At 34.8% G+C, this 19,274-nt stretch overlaps 1 long non-coding RNA gene across 2 annotated transcripts in view; it reads left to right on the top strand.

Moving 5' to 3' along the window:
• Nucleotides 1-19,274, top strand: part of LOC140700222 (uncharacterized) — a 125,943-nt gene that overhangs the window by 34,140 nt on the left and 72,529 nt on the right. For both annotated transcript variants that reach the window (XR_012078554.1, XR_012078555.1), the window contains 2 exons: nucleotides 5,287-5,366; nucleotides 6,405-6,500. This is a non-coding gene — a long non-coding RNA (uncharacterized lncRNA). The remainder of the gene's footprint in view (nucleotides 1-5,286; nucleotides 5,367-6,404; nucleotides 6,501-19,274) is intronic.

Below are 19,274 nucleotides of genomic sequence, written 5' to 3'. Positions count from 1 at the left end.
CCATTTGGCTGGTAGTTCCCAATGCCTTCTCCCTTACTTCCCACTAAAATATCTAGGAAGACAATGAGAGAAAATGTTACAAAAACAGCACAACACTGAGGTCCATAGACCATCTCATGTCAGATTTTAGGAAGTCTTTTTTAAGTATGTGAGAATTGATACGATTAGGGAAAAAAGTTACTTAAGGTCACCTCATTAGGTCATCCAGATTTCATTTTGTAGAGATGATACTTTGCTCCTGTCCCACTGTAGTTTCAATGATTGGATACTTGATATTATAGCAAGAAGAATATTAAGTTACTGTCCTTCTAGCATGCATTTATTCCATTTTGGGACAACTGAAATAGTGTGGTTACCCTTCTTTTTTTTTTTTTTTTTTTTTTTGCCTCTTGACTTCTATTCTTTGTTTATCTAATCAAAGATAGAAAATCCCAGAAAGTCAGCTGGACAATGGAGGTCTAGTAACAAAGCATTATTGTCTAAGAGACTAAGAGTTGTTTCCACAAATAAACCAATACCAAGAATCGGAGGCAATCAGAAATTCCTAGAAAGAGTATGTCCTAGGAATTGCAGTAATTTGTACAGCTTGTCATTGAGAAGAGGAAACTTTCTGCAGTATAAATAGCAGCCATAGTGGTACATAGCCAAACTAGGCATATCCTTGTGAGAAACTGAGAATTAACCTCGGAGCTGTTTATAGCAACCTTCTCTCTAGTTGTAGATTTGATAGAGAGATTTAATCATTATCCAAGATCCAAGAATGTATGAATTGAACCAAGGGTAATTTGCACAATTTGTCTGTTGCCAAATACAAAATTTGAAAAGATTTTGGTTTTTTGATGGTGGCTAAAGGAACAGAAGCAAGAGAGAGCAATATAAAAATACTGCAGAGCAAGGGAAAAGAGGGATCTCAAACCTCATGCGAAGAGAATATTTTGGAAAATAAGATATAATTCATTCTAAGGCTTAAAAAATGAGTAGATATTCTCAATAGAATGCAAAAAAGTCTTGGGCTCTTAGAAACAAGAATGGAAAATCATAAGGAGAAAATACTATCATTTAAAAGGTAACACAAGCAAGTGAAGAGGGAGATGACTACATAAGGGTTTCAAGGAGATAAGAAAAAAAATTAGCCTGATTAAAACTTACTGCGGAAGCAAAGAAGCAGTATTCTGCACAAAAAGAGGATATTTAATTGTGATTACAACTCAAAAATTACTCCAGGATATATCTAAATGTTTGTCTCTTATTATTGATATTTTTTCCTGGAATGTGATGGGTTCTTTGGACACATATGTAGATTCTTTTCGGCTCAGAAACTTGTTTTTTATCTTTTAAAGAAATCTACATAAGAAAAATATTTTATATTTGCCCATGTATTTACTATTTCTAGTACTCTTTATTCCTTTTTGTGGATCCAGATTTTATTCATAATACAACAGTAAGTAAGAATAATGAAATATAATCTCTCTCTCTGGAACTTATGTGAAGGATTTTTTAAATATTAACATCAGTATTTATTGAGTTGCAAACTATTTTTTGGAATGTATATATATATATATATATATATATAGGCAGTACACTTATTTCAAAAATAAATAATTGTATTTAATTAATACTAGTGGGGGCATATGAAAATTTAAGAATGTAATCATTGAGGAAGAATTCCTTTGCTTAATTTTTAAAACATTAGACCAGTTCTTTACAATCATTTTTACATTATAACACACAGAGAACATGATTATCAGTGTGACATACTGAAGTACACTGATAAGGCTGTTTGATGGGCCCAAGACTCTGTTCTTGGCTCTTCAAAGTCCCCCAAGGGATAAGAATATCAGTATCAGTATAATTTTTACCTGTTGAGAATCTCTGCATTAAGCCACAATACTTCAGTGTGGTTATTACAATGACAGTCAGCCTTATTCTAGCTCCATTTAACTGTGTCCTTACTATTTCCTGTTATGTTGGGTGATAGGACAGAGCAACAAAGCCTAACTTGGAACAGTTTTTGTCAAACTTTGGCAGACTTGATGCTCCGACCATAAGTACCATGAAAAATGATAACCAAATGGGAATTATGATGAAAAGCAGAAAATATATAATTTGTCAAAGGGTCAACACCTGATAATTTCTGGGACTCATGCACATTTTTATGTCCATGATTGCAGCTGACAGAAAAATAGATTTATAACTGAAAGAAAGAGATAAAAATTCTAAGTGATATTTTCTCTTTTTTTTCTTAATTCACTGAGAATAGAAAGTTTTTCTTTCTAAAAGAAGCAGAGGAGAACCAAGCTATATGGTACCACTGAATAACAACAAATTCTTTCCACTGACTATCTGGAAAGAAGACTGAAAATATTTTGCCTATCTTTATATTCAGGTTGATCAAATTTTACTGATACTTTAAAGGTCTTACTAATCCTGGCCAGTGGTCCCAGTTGCTAAATTAAAATTGTAGTCATCATTTTCCTTCTGAACTTTTTATGAAGCTTTATCTGAAGAGTCAATAGTCATTGTTGGTGAAGACTCAAGCTCCTTGCAAAGAAGTGCTTTGATCAACAATAATGTCACTGAAGATATTAGTCTTTCCTTTCTAAATTCAATACTCTCACAGTCTCTGAAAAGTAATAAAAATAAAGTATAATGCTTGGATTTGTACAATGAAACTGTTACGTTTGACTAGTGAGAATGACCAGAGTGCTCTTGAGAGAAGACTTAACCTAATAAATCACTGGCTTCTATCCCAAGTGTAAAATCCTTCCTAAGTGAAAAAGAGAAATGTTTGAGCTTGAGTCATATTCTTTTTTTTTAAAGACTTATCTTCCCTGCATCAAGTTTGACTTTAAGTTATCCATCAGTTTTAGTCTAGGCATCTGTCAGTTTTCAATTAACTAAATAGTTATTCATTTGTTGGACTGATATTTTGTGTCTTTGGGTTTTTTTTTTTTTTGCATTAATACCAAAATCAGAATTTAAATTTTATGTAATTAAATCCTAAAATTGAGAAGATTATTCCTTGAGTGAATCTGTATTTTAATGAGGTAATGGGGAGCCTCTACTCCAAGAATTGAAGGACATACCCTCAATTTCATTTAATACCAGAATCTCTAACCTTTGCCTTTTCACAGCTGTTCTTTAAAAAATTCAGAAATAATATGTATTTTTTACAAGGAACCATTTTTCCACTTCTTTTTTGTTGTTGAAGCATATTTGCTAGCTATTTTATTCATGCAAATGTTTATTCACTCATGCTATACTTATTCATTACAGAAGTTTTATATTCACAGCACAGTTGAGCAGAAGGTACAGAGATTTCCCACATACTCTGCCTCCATACATGCATTACCCCCATTATCAACATACCTCACAAGAAGAGTACATTTGTTACAATCGATGAACATACATTGACCCATCATAATTACCCAATTCATAGATTATAGTTGGATTTATACATTCCATGGTTTGAGAAACAGACTCAGATATAGAAAACAAACTTATGGTTACCAGGGGAAAGAAGGGTGTGGAGGGATAAATCAGGAGTTTGGGATTTGCAGATATTAACTACATATATAAAAATAGATAAACAAGATCCTACTGTAAAGCACAGGGAACTAATTCAATACCTTGTAATAGCCTATAATAAAAAAGAATTTAAAAAGGAATATACATAAATATATATATATACACATATGTATAAGTGAGTCACTGTACTGAACACCAGAAATTAACACGACATTGTAAACCGATTATACTTCAATTAAAAGTTTTTAAAAGTACATTGTATGGTTTGGACAAATGTACAATGATATGTATCCACCACTATGGTATATCATATGGAGTATTTTCACTGCTCTAAAAATCTGTGCTCCACCTCTTCATGCCTCCCTCCCCGCTAACTCATGACAATCACTAATCTTTTTTACTGTCTCCACAGTTGTGCTCTTTTCCGGAATGTCCCGTAGTTGGAATCATACAGCATGTGGCCTTTTCAGATTGGCTTCTTTCACTTTACTAATATGCATTTAAGGTTCCTCCATGTCTTTTCCCAGCACAAAAAAGAAAAGATCTTCCTGAATAATATTCCATTGTCTAAATGTACTGCCGTTTATTTATTCATTAACCTATGGAAGGACATCGTGGTTACTTCCAAGTTTTGGACATTATGAACAAAGCTGCTGTAAACATTCATGCACAGGTTTTTTATGGATGTAATTTTTCAATCCTTTGGGCAAATACCAAGGAGCGTGATTGCTAGATCACCTGTGAGATTGTATAGCGTCATTTAAAAGCAGACTTGGATTAGTTATCATGAATATTGCAAACTCTAGGGCAATCACTAAAAAAGTAAAAACAACAAAAAAAAGATGTATAACTGATATGCTCACAGACGGTGTGAGTACACCAGATCATTCTAACTCCTCCCATCCCTTGTATCATTGCTGTCATTCATTTCATGTATATATGTGCACATATATATAGAACTATCTATGTACATACATAGTTGAATTGTTGCTAGTATTATTTTGAACAACCATTATCTGTTAGATGAAACTGAAAATAAGAAAACCAGAAGTTTTTATTTTACCTTCACTTATTTCTTCTCTGACTCTTACTTTCTTCATGTAGATACAAGTTTCTGTCCTACAGCATTTTTCATCAGTCTAAATAATTTCTTTTAACATTTCTTGCAATGTAGATCTCTGACAACAAATTCCCTCAATTTTTGTTTGTCTCAGAAAGTTTTATTTCTCTTTTCCTTTTGAAGAGTAATTTCACATAGTACAGAATTCTTGGTTGTTTTTTTTTTTCCTCCCAAAACTTTAAATATTTCACTCTACTCTCTTGTTGCTCACATGATCTCTGAGAAGTCAGATGTAATTCGTATCTTTTTTCCTCTATAGTAAGATGTTTTTCCTCTGGCTTCTTTTAGGAGTTTTCTTTATCTTTGATTTTCTATAGTTTGAAAATGATTTGCCTAGTTAGGATTTTTGTTTGGTTTGGTTCTCTTGGTTGGAGGTGGTTGGTTATTTATATGGCTTGGTATTCTCTGACCATGCTGGATCAGTGTTTCAGTATCTGACAATTTGGGGAAATTTTCAGGGGGAGAGGAAAAATACAGAGAGACTAGCACATTATTCTTTCCAATATTTCATTTGTTTATTTCTCTCTTTGTTCTCCTTTTGGAATTCCCATTACATATATGTTACACCTTTTATAATTGTCCCATAGTTTTTGGATATCCTATTTCGTTTTTTAATCTTTTTTCTCTTTGCTTTTCAGTTTGAAGATTTTTATTGAGATATTCTCAAATGCAGACTCTTTCCTCAGCTGTGTCTAGTCTACTAATGAGCCCATCAAAGGTATTCCTTATTTCTGTTACAGTGTTTTTGATCTCTAGCATTTCTTTTCGGTTTTTGCTTAAAATTTCCATCTCTCTGCTTATGTTATTGCTGTCTACATTATCCTTAGACTCCTTGGCAGATTTATGGAGATATATTTGATATATAATATTGTGTAAGTTTAATGTATATCCATTATGAAATGATTACCATGATAAGTTAACACACCTATCATTTCAAATAATTACCATTTTTTGTTACTGGTGATAGTGGAAATATTTAGGATGTATTCTTTTATCGACTTTTAAAAATGCAGTACAATATTGTTAACTAAAACTATATCTGAGTTTGATTTTCTTTTTTTAATTAAAAAAATTTTTTTAGAGAGGGAGGTAATCAGGTTTATTTATTTTTCATGGAGGTACTGGGGTTTGAACCCGGGACCTCATGCATGCTAAGCACACACTCTACCACTGAGTTTCCCCCCCCACCGAGTCTTATTCTGATACTTGCTCTGTCTCTTCAAAGTATGTTTTTGCCTTTTAGTATGTTTTGTAGTTTTTTTCACGATGTTTTAGAAATGATCAGCTGGGTAAGAGAACCACTCTAAATAGGTTTCTGGTAACGTGGCGGTGAGGTGTGAGGAGAGGGGAGGAGTTCTATGGTCATAAGAGTAGGTCTCAGTCTTTAAGTGAGCTGGTACCCCTGGGCTGTGAACCACACACCTGCTTCTCATTTTCCAATTCTTTCCACTTAAGTGGGATAGGATGGCTAGAGGCAGCTGGAGTTGCAAATTTCCTCCCCCTCAGGTCAGTTAGGCTTTGATAAAACCCCAGCAGTTTAGGCTGCAGTTAAATAGTTGCTCCTGTGGGCAGACCTTGTTAAGAACACAATGCTGTGACGTATTTCAAAATGGTTCCTTTTCCCTTCCCTCTGCCAGAAGCACAAGGTGATTTTCCTCTGAAATTCACTGAGAATCTGGTTAAACTCTTGGAGGTAAAATTCACAAAGATATGGGGCTCCTCATGACTGGCTTCCCCTCCTGTTCTTCTCTCTCAGAGGTGTCATTGCTGAGCCTCCAGCAGCTCATCAGTTGCAGTTCTGACTTCCCTGCCTGGTTCCTTCAGAGGCTTGTGCTCCTGGGTGTTTGCTCTGGTAAGCTGTGATTTTCTGTATTCATCTATTGGTCTCTACACTGTGACCTCACTTCTCTTAACCATGCCATGAAGAGTTGTTGATTTTTTCCGTTTGTTCAGCCTTTTTATTTTTGTTAGGAAGGCGTGGTGAGTTCTAGCCTCTTGCATGGCAGACTGGAAACCAGACTAGAAATCTCTTTTTTCTCAGCCAGTCTGTTGTAGTGTCTTGTTATCTGTCTGAATTTTGTTACATTTTGCTGGGTCTGTCCTTATCATTCAACATCTTTCTGTATACTTTGCAAATTGGTAATTGGAGGTAGAGGCTTGATCTGATTCCATTTAAAATTTTTGGCAAGATTACTTACAGATGGTATGTATCTAAGGGCGTATGCGGTATCTGGCTATCTCTCTTTTTGGGATGTTAGCGGTCATTGATAATTGCATGAATTCATTAATTCACTAGGGGTTGCAAGATAATGATAATCTATTGCCTTTTGTATTTGTTATTTGATTAACTTCTCCCCTTAAAGAAACCTCCCCTCATCTGCTGTTTGGTTACCACAAGATGTGGTTGATGTAGGGAAGCCAAGGCTTGTTTCCCTTTATTTACCAGTTTTCAAGAAAACGAGCCGGTTCTCAAGCACTCTGCCTTGCTGCACAATAGGTTTTAACTGTCCTTACGAACTCAAAGATGAAGTGCATTCAGTGTGATTCAATCTATTGGAGTTGTTATTCTCATTGAAGTTTAATTTTTTTCCATCTTTGGCCAGGAGGGTTTGGGTTTTTTTTTTTTACATGATTTAATAGACTTTGATGATATCTTTGCTATTTGATACATCAACTTATTATAAGTTCATCTTGTGCTTTTCCTGACGCAAACCTAGACTGGGAATCACCCATTTTGCTAAGCCCTGTTGATTTTCATGAGAAATGTATTTTAAAATCACATTTGGGATAGTAGGGGTATTCACCACTGCTAAGTAGTCTGGTAATTTAGGGGGTAATTTTGATTTGGGGGCCTTTTCATTGGAAAAGCTAGGCTATATTTTAATAAAATTACAATTCTCTATATCTTGGGCTAGTTCTCTCTTTCCAGTGTGCCTTACCTTAAAGTGTCAATATCCAGAAGTTGACCTATGTCCATTTCATCTTTCAAACTGGGTGAATCCTAGCTTTGCCACTTAACTATGTGGCCTAGGGCAAGCAGCTTGACCTGTCTTTAGATCAAGTTCATTATTTATATTAAAAAGAATTATTTTACTAGTGTGCCAGCCTCAAAATTTTCTTGTAATAAATGTATAGTTAGTATATACAATATGCTTAGAAGAGGATCTGGCATATAACATCAGTATGTGTTAGTCATCATTATTATTAATCACCCAAAAGCAATATATAGATTTAATGTATCATAAATTTATATAAATGCTCTCATGTTTGTGCAAAATTTTGAAACTTTCTTTTTTCACTCAATGTTATGTTTTCATAATCTATCCATGCTGATATTTAACGAGCGGTTCATTATGAAATATGTGATAATAAATATATATGAATAACATATACAATAAATAAATATGGTCATCTATGGTAATAAAGATATGTATGAGTATATGTGTATTTAGTTCTCTCAAGAAATTTCATTTATTCTCATAGCTTCAGTTATAATATATATACTGATAACTACAAAATATATTTTTTATTTCAAATGCTTCCTAAACTCCAAATTCTTGTGCCTCCCTGTGGTAGATTGAAAATAATGGCCATAATATTTCCTCTATTTCCCTATCCCTTGAATCTGCGCTGTCCTTGAGATTCGTGTTAACCAATAAAATGTGGTGGAAATTACGTTGTGCAGCTGTGACACTGGGCCTTAAGGGGCACAACAATTAACATTTTCACTCTCTTGGAACATTATTTTGTTAAAAACAAAAATAAAAATGGTCTAGCCTTTTGGTAAATGCAAAGACATGTTGGGGAATATAAGGTGCTGAAAAGAGAAGGCAGAATCAACTTCAGTCATGTGAGTGAAACCATTTTGTACTGTCCACCCCAGTGAGCTGATAGAATGACTACAGCTACATAGCAGAGTACAGCCAGCCTGTGGCTAAATCCAGCCCACTGCTTGTTTTATTTGTTGTTTTTGTGCTACAATAGCAGAGTTGAATAGTTGTGACATGGACTGTATGACCCAGAGTCAAAATACTTACTTTCTGGTTCTTTAAAGTTTGCCACTGTTATTTTAAGGGAATAGTTGGTTTGTTTGTTGACTTCTTTTTTTTTTTTTTTAACCCAGCAATATATAGCCAATGTACTTTGCTCTTCTCCAGGTCCAGGTCTGCCCTTTCTCTTGGATTTGCTAGCTCTAACAATATTTTCCCTATCTATTTACCCAAACTAAAACATTAGAAAGCATGTAAGCATTTCTGCATTCCTTCTCTTTCATACCTCCCTATCTAATTTATCACCAAATCTTGTTGAATATGTATTTTATGTCTCTGGATACAGCTCTTTTATAGTGCTCTTATTCAAGGTCCTGTAAAATCTTTACTGGACAACTATAGTTGTCTCATTTATTCATTTATTTACTTATGAGATAAAACCATATTTTTGTTAGATATAGACATAAACATATTAATAATCACAGTCCATGTAATTAACAGTAAAATAATGTAGTAAAAATGACAATTGAGAAGTGCTGATGGAGATAGATAATATTATGGAAGCACAGAGGAGTAACATTTAATTCACCCCAGTTAACTAAGCCAGGGAAGAGTGTTCTAGTTAAAGTAACACTTGAATTGATATGGAGTAGAAAGGGAGTTCTATGCATAAAAAGCACTATAATTAAAGGTACAGTGATGAGAAACAACAGAATTTATGCAAAAAGACTGAAAGATGTTTGATATTGCTGCAGCAGGGGAAAATGAATGTGGAGAGATAGACATTAGGTAAATCATTGAGGAATTTTATCCTGAAGATGCACGAACACTTTCTGTGGATGTACCCAGACACATTTTGTTTTAAATTAATTTTACCTTCAATTTTCATATTTACTAAAATTGATCAGCCTGAGAAGGATTTGTAGTCAAACCATTCATGTTGGTTCTTTTTCCTGCCTCCTTTCATACTCACACTTATCCCATTGGGAAAGAGAGAGAGGGAGAGAAGGAGGAAGGGAGGGGAAGTCATGGATCAGTCGCCAGATTATTGCTTCTTAATTCCAAATTCAACCTTTATTACTCTGCTTGTGATCCTGGAACTCAATCTTATAAGAGTTTCTCCTTTGCCAGTAGAGGGGCATGGAGTAAAACTCAGGGAGGAAGGGGCTTCTCCTCTGGACTCACGTCCATGCACTCTCAGCTGACTCCTGCAGTGTGTGGCAGTCAGCAGCCTGCAGGACACACAGTGGTGCTCACCTTCAGGTGTGCCAGCCTTAGCTTATATTTTGCTGTCTGACAGCCTTGAACCAACTCTGACCCACGTTAACCCTGCTAACTTCACCACCATCTAGTAGGCTGCAACCGCACCTTCTCCCAAGAGGTCTGAATTCCAGCTTTGAGAAAGGACCGCCTTTTTAACTTGAATTCCTTCTTTCAGGACTCTCCCTGAGTCCTACAGTCTTCTTTAACATTCTCTTTCATTTCTTTTTAATAGCTAATTATCTGAAAGCAGACTTAATCTTTTTTTCTCATATCATACGTGCTCAAATTACTGAATGGTTTCTTTCTCTTGACTGGGCCCTGAATGAACCAACATCCTCCAAAATATTTATGTGGTGCATCCTCACCAAAAATAAAATCTTCAGGATGCCAAAAAGAAGAAAATTTGAAGTACTGAAAAGCATAACAGCATAAAGCTTTGTAATGCTAATAATACTAACCCATGGTGATGTCTTATGTCTTTTCTGTCTTATATACATTTTTGCTAAGGAGGGTATATGAAGTTAGAAACAGAGTGTTTTGGTTTATGTTGGAATTTCCTGAATTAAGAAATATTCAGGTGTGGGAAAGTGATACTTCCATGTTTGATCATAATAGGGTAACAGGAAGAAGACACCATCCCTCCTTAAACTAGAAAAAAGACAAAATATATGTAACAGTAGTTTTCATACATTGGACAACAGACAGTTCAGGACAGTGATTCCTTAAGAAGACGAAACAGAGCCGTGGAGTTACCCCATGTTATTGGATTGAATTTCCAGGTCATAGGGCAAGTAGGGGGCACCCACACAGAGCCTCCTAACACACAGGATGTTTGAATAGAGTCTTCAGAAAAGTATTGCCTCAGTAGTGAGGCCAAATCAGCCCTTGACTACAGACTGTTTGGAAATACCTAACAAAGCTTAAAAGCATGTCCTAAAAGGATCAGATATTTCAAAGTAACTTAATTGTGTCCCAGAACAAAACAAAAACAAAAACAAAGCAATTGCCAGAACAAAGCAATTGCCAAAACAAAATAACATAATATTCTTGAATCCTATAGGAAATTAAGACCTGCAGAGAAAGGAAATTATGGCCCATAATGAGGAGAATAATGGGTCAATATGGAAGCAAAATTATGTAGGTAGTAAAATGAGTAGGTAGGGTTGTAAGGAGTCATATTAAATCACTCACTGTATTGGAAAACGAAGTCAGATATTTTCTGGAAAAAGTAGGTCTGAATTGGTTGAGTACCTTGACCATTAGAATTGGTTTTACCAATTTATATGATAAACATTTTCAGTAAGCTAGATCTATAGTTACAATGTTTTGACAAAAATCAAACGTAAAATTGTGATTAAATCATGTAGTTTTGGCAAATATATATTTATATTAGTAATACTTAGATTTATACTACTGTTTCTGTGTATACTAAGTTAAGCAAGTTGCCTTTTAGTGAAAGCATGATGGATAATTAATAGTTATTTGAAAAGTTTTGGTAAAGTCTTTTTGGTAGACTTTCCCAAAACCAAGAAATAGAGTAATTCTAATAACTGGATAAAAAAAATCCTGTTGAATGTCAAATGGTTTAAATTTTTGTCTTTCAATGAAATTAATACAGAAATAAGTGAATTGTCAAATGTTACTTTTTATTTTTGATAATATATTGGCGTGTGACTTTTGCATGTTATTTGGAAGTATTTCAAATAATTGAGTGAAATTACTTCAAGATTTCTTCCATTCTTATTCTTGTGAGCAATGTTTCTCAGGGTGTGTATCAATAAAAATGAAAAATATAACTAGATTTGAATTGTATCTAATACTAACAATAAGTTGAATATTACCATCAAGCATATAATTGATAAACAACTTTATCTGTCTCATAAATACATTCATTAACGTTTACTGTATGTTTTAAAATTAGAAAAATTTATCTTTGACCAACTGTTTACAGTAACTAAATCCTGAAGAAATTTTAACACAGGCCTTTTGATCATAGGAATAAAAAACATAAACTCATATAATTTTTTTGTTGCAAAGGAGAACCTTGAGATAATCAAAAAGCTCTTGAGATAAAAATATATTTTTATAAGGCTAAAATTTCATGCAGAAATCAAATAGGAGAGTTTAAATAGCAAAAATAATTATGTAAAATTTCTTACTCAAAGGTTTGTTTATGAATTTTTCATAGATGAATCTTGATTTAAAATCACTATGCTGTTTAGATTCTATTGATATTTTTTAATGACTGATGTCAGTTTTAATTAGCATCAGTACTTGCAATATTTTGGAAATTATATCCTTGCAACCGTTCAAACGATAAAAAATTTTTAGAGGCAAGCTTTTAAATGAATAAGGTTTACAAAGCTCTTCAAAATTCTTCAAGGAGGTAAATAAACAAAAAAACATTTGAAATCCACTTTTATAGGTGATAAAACTGTAGGAACTAGGAATTTTAATCAGAAAAAGATGATCATATTATATTTTAGATAAAAATCTGCAGCTGTGTTAAAGACAGATCTGAGGGGGACAAGAATACAAGGAGAAAAGAACCAGAAGGTGATTGAGATCTTCTAGGTAATTGATGATGAGGAAGTTGCATAGTGGAAGTAGCAACAGAATTTACAGGTTCTGAAATATTTAGGAGATGGAATCATCAGGGGTGGTTTTCCTAAGTGGTTCCGTAGTTTTAGGCTTTATGCCCTCTAAGTCACCCTCCCTGTGGTTACTCAGATTACTCTTCTAAAACATATGTGATCATGTTCTTTACTTTGCTTAAGTTCTTGGTAGACTCCCATTGCCTTTAAAGTCAGAGTAAAAGCTAAGATGCTGTAACAAAGATACCCCAAAGTTCAGTGGCTTAATGAAAGAGATTATTTCTCTTTTGTAACAATCCAACAGGCACAGGTAGGTAGGGCAGCTACTTTTTTTTTTTTTTTTTTACAAGATTGCTCGAGCACTGAGTTTTCTTTCATCTTCTTAACTCTCATCCTCTAAGGCATGTCCTCAACTGCACGGTCAAAGGGTGACTTGGCACCATGTTCACATTTGAGACCACTAGAAATGTGTGAGGACAAAGTTAGTAAATCCAGTCTAGCAGTTTCCTTCTAATAAAGTGATGCCGATATTACACACATTACGTCCACCTACATTCCATTAGTGAGAACTTAGTTATGTGCCACACCTAGGTGCATGGGGAGCTGAGAAATTCAGCTTAGCTAGCTGGCTGGTCATCTGCCAATGAAAGAGGAGAGAATAGATTTGGAAAGAAAACTATCAGTCTGCCTACCATATACCCATAATTGTGCTCAAGGCAAGATATTCACATTCTCTTCATCTACTCAACAAATATTTGGTTCTTTGTCCTCACCCAGCAAAACTACCTCTGTATTTAATTTCACTGAACTATATTTTTGCACTCTTACGGTGTCATGCCCTTATTCACAGAGCTACCAGTGACTACAATGCTCTCTTCCCAATTATTTATTTTCAGTAAATTGCTGATTGTTTTTTCTTTAATAATGGATGTAGGTAGAACTTGAGCGTTGATCTTATGCTGTGTCAAGTGTAGCAGGTTACCAGAATAAGGTTTCTAAGAGATGACTCTTGGAAATGAAAGTGTGAATGGAATATTACCCTCAATAGAGGGTTAGGCTACCCTTTTATGAACTTTGTGCTTAGGTGGGTGACAATTTTGCCTAATAGTATGGAGAGTAGGTGTGAATTGGAGCTCAGATACATAGGAATTTGTTGAGTTTTTTTTCTGTTTTCTCTTTTTTTTCTCTCTTCAGTCACCGTTATACTGAAACTGGTGTTTGCTGTGTTCTTATTCATTATTTGCTTCTTATGTATTATTTGGTTTCACTATTATTGAGGATTGCTTTAAGAAAGAAAAAATCCAGTAATATAATGATATATTCTTGTGTTTTTTCTAAAAGCCATTGAAATTGCTTTCTCAGCAATTTTTAAATTAGTATTTTGTTTTCTCCTATGGATCAGTGCCTTTTGCTAGAAAAAAGTGCTTCCAATTGTACAGTAAATGTTTTAGATTTCTACTTCATCAGTTTATATGAACTCTATATTGACTTTTACTACATTTATCTCCTATTTTATTTATTGTCAGCATGGTTTTGAAAAGCATAATTTTATTAGGAAAATATCTAACAGCCTTTCTCAACTTGTGTTCTTTAAGAGAATTGAATACCAGATGAGAGTCCCTATTTTCAACTCTCACATGTGCAGTACATAATTAGTGCAATCCTAAATGCATAAAAGATGAGCTGGTTTATTGCACTTGATGGAAATCTTAGGACATTAGGAATTAATTCTCATGGACACCCAGTCTTGGACAAAAAGTCCAGCCAAGGGATTCCAAAATTTTTCTTGAGAAAAATATCCTGCTGAAATAAAAACCATGACATGAGGTTTTTGTCTTGAGTTTTTGGTGATAGAAGTAGGTAGATGTGAGCTGAAAAGTTTATTCTGTGGTTTAAGATGAATGAGATTTTCTCCTTTCTGCTTAACTACCTCATGGGCAATAGTTTTAACATTTATTTCAGAAGTGTTTAATACCAATAAAGAGAAATCTTTTTTTAAAGACTGCTAGTATGGGAAAGTTAAAAATAACAGACCCTTGGGAATAAGGGTAAAAATATTTCTTTAAATATTTAGAACTAGAAGAGTTTGCTTGTTTTAAGGGTTTTGAGCCATTTCTGTCTTTTTTAACTCCTGAGAGCAGATACAAACTAATATCCTTGATGTTACATATATTTGATTTTTATATAATCATTGCTGCTCAAATGCTTCACTTCAAATGCAGTGCCTATTACATAAAAGACACTCAATAAACATCAGTTTTCTTCTCCTCTTCTTTCCTTGTGCTTTTCTTCCCTCTATCCTTATCTCATTCTTTTCTCAGGAAGAAAATTACGAGTTTGCTCATATGTGTAAAAAGACTTTTAAAAGACATAGAAGACAAAAAGAGGTTTTTCTAGAGTCACTGAAAAAACATAATACAACATCAGGATATCTGAATATACAAATGTTTTTATCCCAGCAACTAGAACATGTTCTTTTCAAGTAGATGCAAGTCATTATTGTATTGGAATTTACATCACATACTTGAGTTGTTTGGTTTAGATTTATCCTAGCAGTCCTAGCTGCTATTATACCTCAATTAATGCTTGAAGATAGTTGGAGTGAAATTAAAATAGATGTCATTTTCCCCTGAGTTAGAGAGCATGAGGAAAACTTAAGAATGCACAAATTCTTCTATTTAGTGGGCCCTCTGAAGACTAAGAAGGGACTAATATTTATACTGCCTACTCTGTATAGACATTTTGCTTTATATCAATTGTCTCATTGAATCTGCAAGACTTTTTTTTTTCGGGAAAGACTTTATTTTTTTCAGAGCAGTTTTAGGTTCACAGCAAAATTGAGAGGAAGATACAGAGGTTTCTCCTATAGTCCCTGCCACCACACATACATAGTCTTTCCGTTATCAACATACCTCACCAAGTGGTGCATTTGCTACAGCTGATGAACCTACATTGACACACCATTATCATCCGTAGTCTCTAGTTTACAGTAGGGTTTATGCTTGGTGTTGTATATTCTATGGGTTTGGACAAATGAATAATGACATACATCCACCATTACAGTATCATACAGAGTATTTTCACTGACCTAAAATTCTTTTGTGCTCCACCTGTTCACCTCTCCCCCTCCCTGGAAACCACTGATCTGTTTTTTGCTGTCCGTAGTTTTGCCTTTCCCTGAATATCATATAGTTGTAATTACATAGCCTTTTCAGATTGGCTTCTTTCACCTAGTAATACACATTTAAGTTTCCTCCATGTCTTTTCCTAGCTTGATAAATCATTTCTCTTTAGCACTGAGTAATATTCCATTGTCTGGATGTACCACAGTTTATCCATTTACCTACTCAATGGCGTCTTAGTTGCTTCTAAGTTTTAACAATTAATGAATGAAGTGCCTATAAGCATCCATGTCCAGGTTTTATTTTTTTAATTGAAGTATAGTCATTTTACAGTGTTACGTCACTTTCTGGTATACTGCATAATAGTTGAGTCACACATATACATATATATGTATTTGTTTTCATATTCTTTTTTATTATAGGTTACTACAAGATACTGAATATAGTTCCTTGTGCTATACAGTATAAACTTGTTTATCTATTTTATATATAGTAGTTGATAACTGCAAATCTCGAACTCCCAATTTATCCCTTTCTATCCCCTTGCCCCCCCAGTAACCATAAGTTTGTTTTCTATGTCTGTGAATCTGTTTCTGTTTTGTAAATAAGTTCATTTGTCTTTTTTTTTTAATTCCACATATAAGTGATTATCATATGGTATTTTTCTTTCTCTTTCTGGCTTACTTCACTTAGAATGACAATCTCCAGGTCCATCCATGTTGCTGCAAACGGCATTATTTTATTATTTTTTATGGCTGAGTAGTATTCCATTGTATAAATATACCACAACTTATTTATCCAGTAATCTGTCAATGGGCATTTGGATTTTTTCATGTCTTCACTATTGTAAATACTGCTGCTATGAACATTGGGGTGCATGTATCTTTTCTAATTAGAGTTCCATCTGAATATATGCCCAGGAGTAGGATTGCTGTATCATATGGTAACTCTATTTTTAGCTTTTTAAGGAACCTCCATACTGTTCTCCATAATGACTGCACCAAATTGCATTTCGACCAAAAGGGTTCCCTTTTCTCCACACCCTCTCCAGCATTTATTGTTTGTGGACTTCTTAATGATGGCCATTCTGACTGGTGTGAGGTCACACCTCATTGTAGTTTTGATTCGCATTTCTCTAATGGCTAGCAATATTGAGCCTCTTTTCATGTACCTATTAGCCATCTGTATGTCTTCATTGGAGAAATGTCTGTTTAGGACTCCTGCCCATTTTTTTTTTTTGATTGGGTTGGTTTTAAAATAGATGAATTTTCTCTACACCACACGTTTCATGTAGCACATTATCTTAGTGGGAAAATAATATTGACATACAGTATGCCTAACTCAGATTGCAGCAAGAAAATTTAGGGCTCTCTAGCTATGGTCAGATTCCTCTCAGCTGATTTAGAATGTCTGTAGGGAGGCTTGCATGAGCTCAGGGACACGGTCTTCTGGGCCATCATAAAGGTGCCACCCTATCTTCCTCCTTCCCTTCTGCTCCTAGTCTGTGCTATCACTACTGCCCACCTCCCACTGGTCCCCTTCTCTAACCCTACTCAGGTGGCCCTCTCTCAACTGTTTCCTGTTTTCATTATCTTGAGGAGATTTTAGTGAGAAATGATTTTATTTTGTGTGAGAACTTCCCATCCCAAGAGCTTTATAGGAAAAGATGGGAAGATCAAGGCCAGACAATACAGTAAGCAGCAATAGTCATCTTGCTGTAGAAAAAATATTTGTATGCCACCCAAATTCATATATTGAAATATAAAGCCTAATGTGGTGGTATTAGAATGTGGGGCTTTCGGAGGTACTTAGGTCATGAGGGTAGAGCCTTCATAAATGGGATTAGTGCTCTAATAAAAGAGACCCCAGAGAGATCCCTTGCTCCTTCTGCCGTGGGAGGTTCTAGCGAGAAGATGCCATCTATGAACCAGGAGGTGGACTCTTACCAGACCCCGGACCTACTGGAGCCTTGATCTTGAGCATCCCAGCCTCTAGAACTGTAAGAAATATATTTCTGTTGTTTATAAGCCACCCAGTCTGTAATATTTCTGTTACAGCAGCCAGAACAGACTAAAACCACCTATTCTCAAAATACTTCCTTCTCTCTCACACAAATCATTTATTTTGAACCAGCGTCTTCTCAGCTCTCTTGCCTCAAATGAACTCTGCCTTTCCCTCCATGATCTTTACTCACACACACAAAATTCTGCCAGACCTGCTTCACTGACTTTGTAGACTTTGCGAGATCATATGACTTTTGAGAACCTGAAATGCTGCTGGTCCAAATTGAGATGTGCTGGAATTATGAAATATACATAGGATTTTGAGGATTTATTATTTTTTAAGTAAAATTTTTATTATTTTATATTGATTGCATGATGAAATTATAATATTTTGTGTACATTTTTAATTAAATACAATATTAAAATTGTACTTCCTTCTCTTTTTTTTTTAAATGTGCTATGAGAAAGTTTAAAATGACCTACTTGGCTCACATTTCTATCGGGTAATTAATTCTATGGTATCATTATACCCTCATATAGTTGGGATTAGAGAATGTATCTACTAGGAGAAAGCATTCAGCCTCTTCTATTTATCCATCCATTCATCTCTCCATCCTTCCAACCATCTACCTATTCATTCACTTAACATATACTCGCTAGGTTTTATAGATATAGTCATGTGAAAATAAACATCATTCTCTTCATGGATCATACAGTTTAGTGAAGGAAAATTCATTAAATAGTCCACCAGTAAACATATAATTAGAGCTTTTAAGGTGAAAATGTGTCTGGCTTATAAGAGTTGTACAGAAGAGATAGGCTTAGGCTGGGGGTTGGGAGTATAAAGAAGGTTCTCCCTAAGGGATTGGGCATTTGGGCTCATAGCTAAAAGATGAGTGGGGATGAATTAGACCAGAATGTGATGCGAAGAGAGGGAAGACCATCTCAAATGATCCTTTTCAGAACCTTGGCGCAAGATGACCCATGGCACCAAAACAGAGTGAGAAGCATTCCTCAGGATAAGACCGGAGATAGAGGTACAGGCCAAATCAGAAAATCTTAAGGAGACAAGTGGCTGAATAGGGGAGAATAACAGCAGAGACTCTTGCAAATGTTTATTGACACGTTAGAAGCCAGTGGGTGGCTGTTGTTTGGGTCAGGAGCCCTGTAAAGTTCATTTTGGGTTTTGTTACATTGTTTGCTTTCAATCTTTTGGCACCATGTATGGATTTGGGAATGTGCTGTGAAATGTGATGGCTTTGATGCCAGATCTGTATTTTTCTTTAGAGTTTAACTGTGGTACTCCTTCTGACAAGGTTATTCCAGTTTAGCCATGCCAAAATGAAGAAGGCCATAAGGACACAGAAGGATACTCTTAGGAATTTATATGTAATCTGTCTACCTCCTGTCTTGAGAGCCGGATAGAAGTCCTACTGAAACAAACCAAGAAAGCATTCTTAAGGGGAAAAAAGGGAGCATTTTATGATTATGTCTTCCCATTAGAAGGTTTTTCTGAGCTCTTCTTTGCCCAAATCTTTGTGGATTGGGAATTTGTTTTAATACAGCAGATTTCTTTCTTTTCTTGATCATCACTAAATATTGGCACTGATTCTGAGCATGATTGTGGTAACACATGCAAAAGCATAATTTAGGTT

The sequence above is a fragment of the Vicugna pacos genome, chromosome 12, assembly GCF_048564905.1.
Source record: "Vicugna pacos chromosome 12, VicPac4, whole genome shotgun sequence".
Taxonomy (NCBI): domain Eukaryota; kingdom Metazoa; phylum Chordata; class Mammalia; order Artiodactyla; family Camelidae; genus Vicugna; species Vicugna pacos.
Note: the sequence above shows the minus strand (reverse complement) of the source record. Positions and strands in the feature narration are given on the sequence as shown.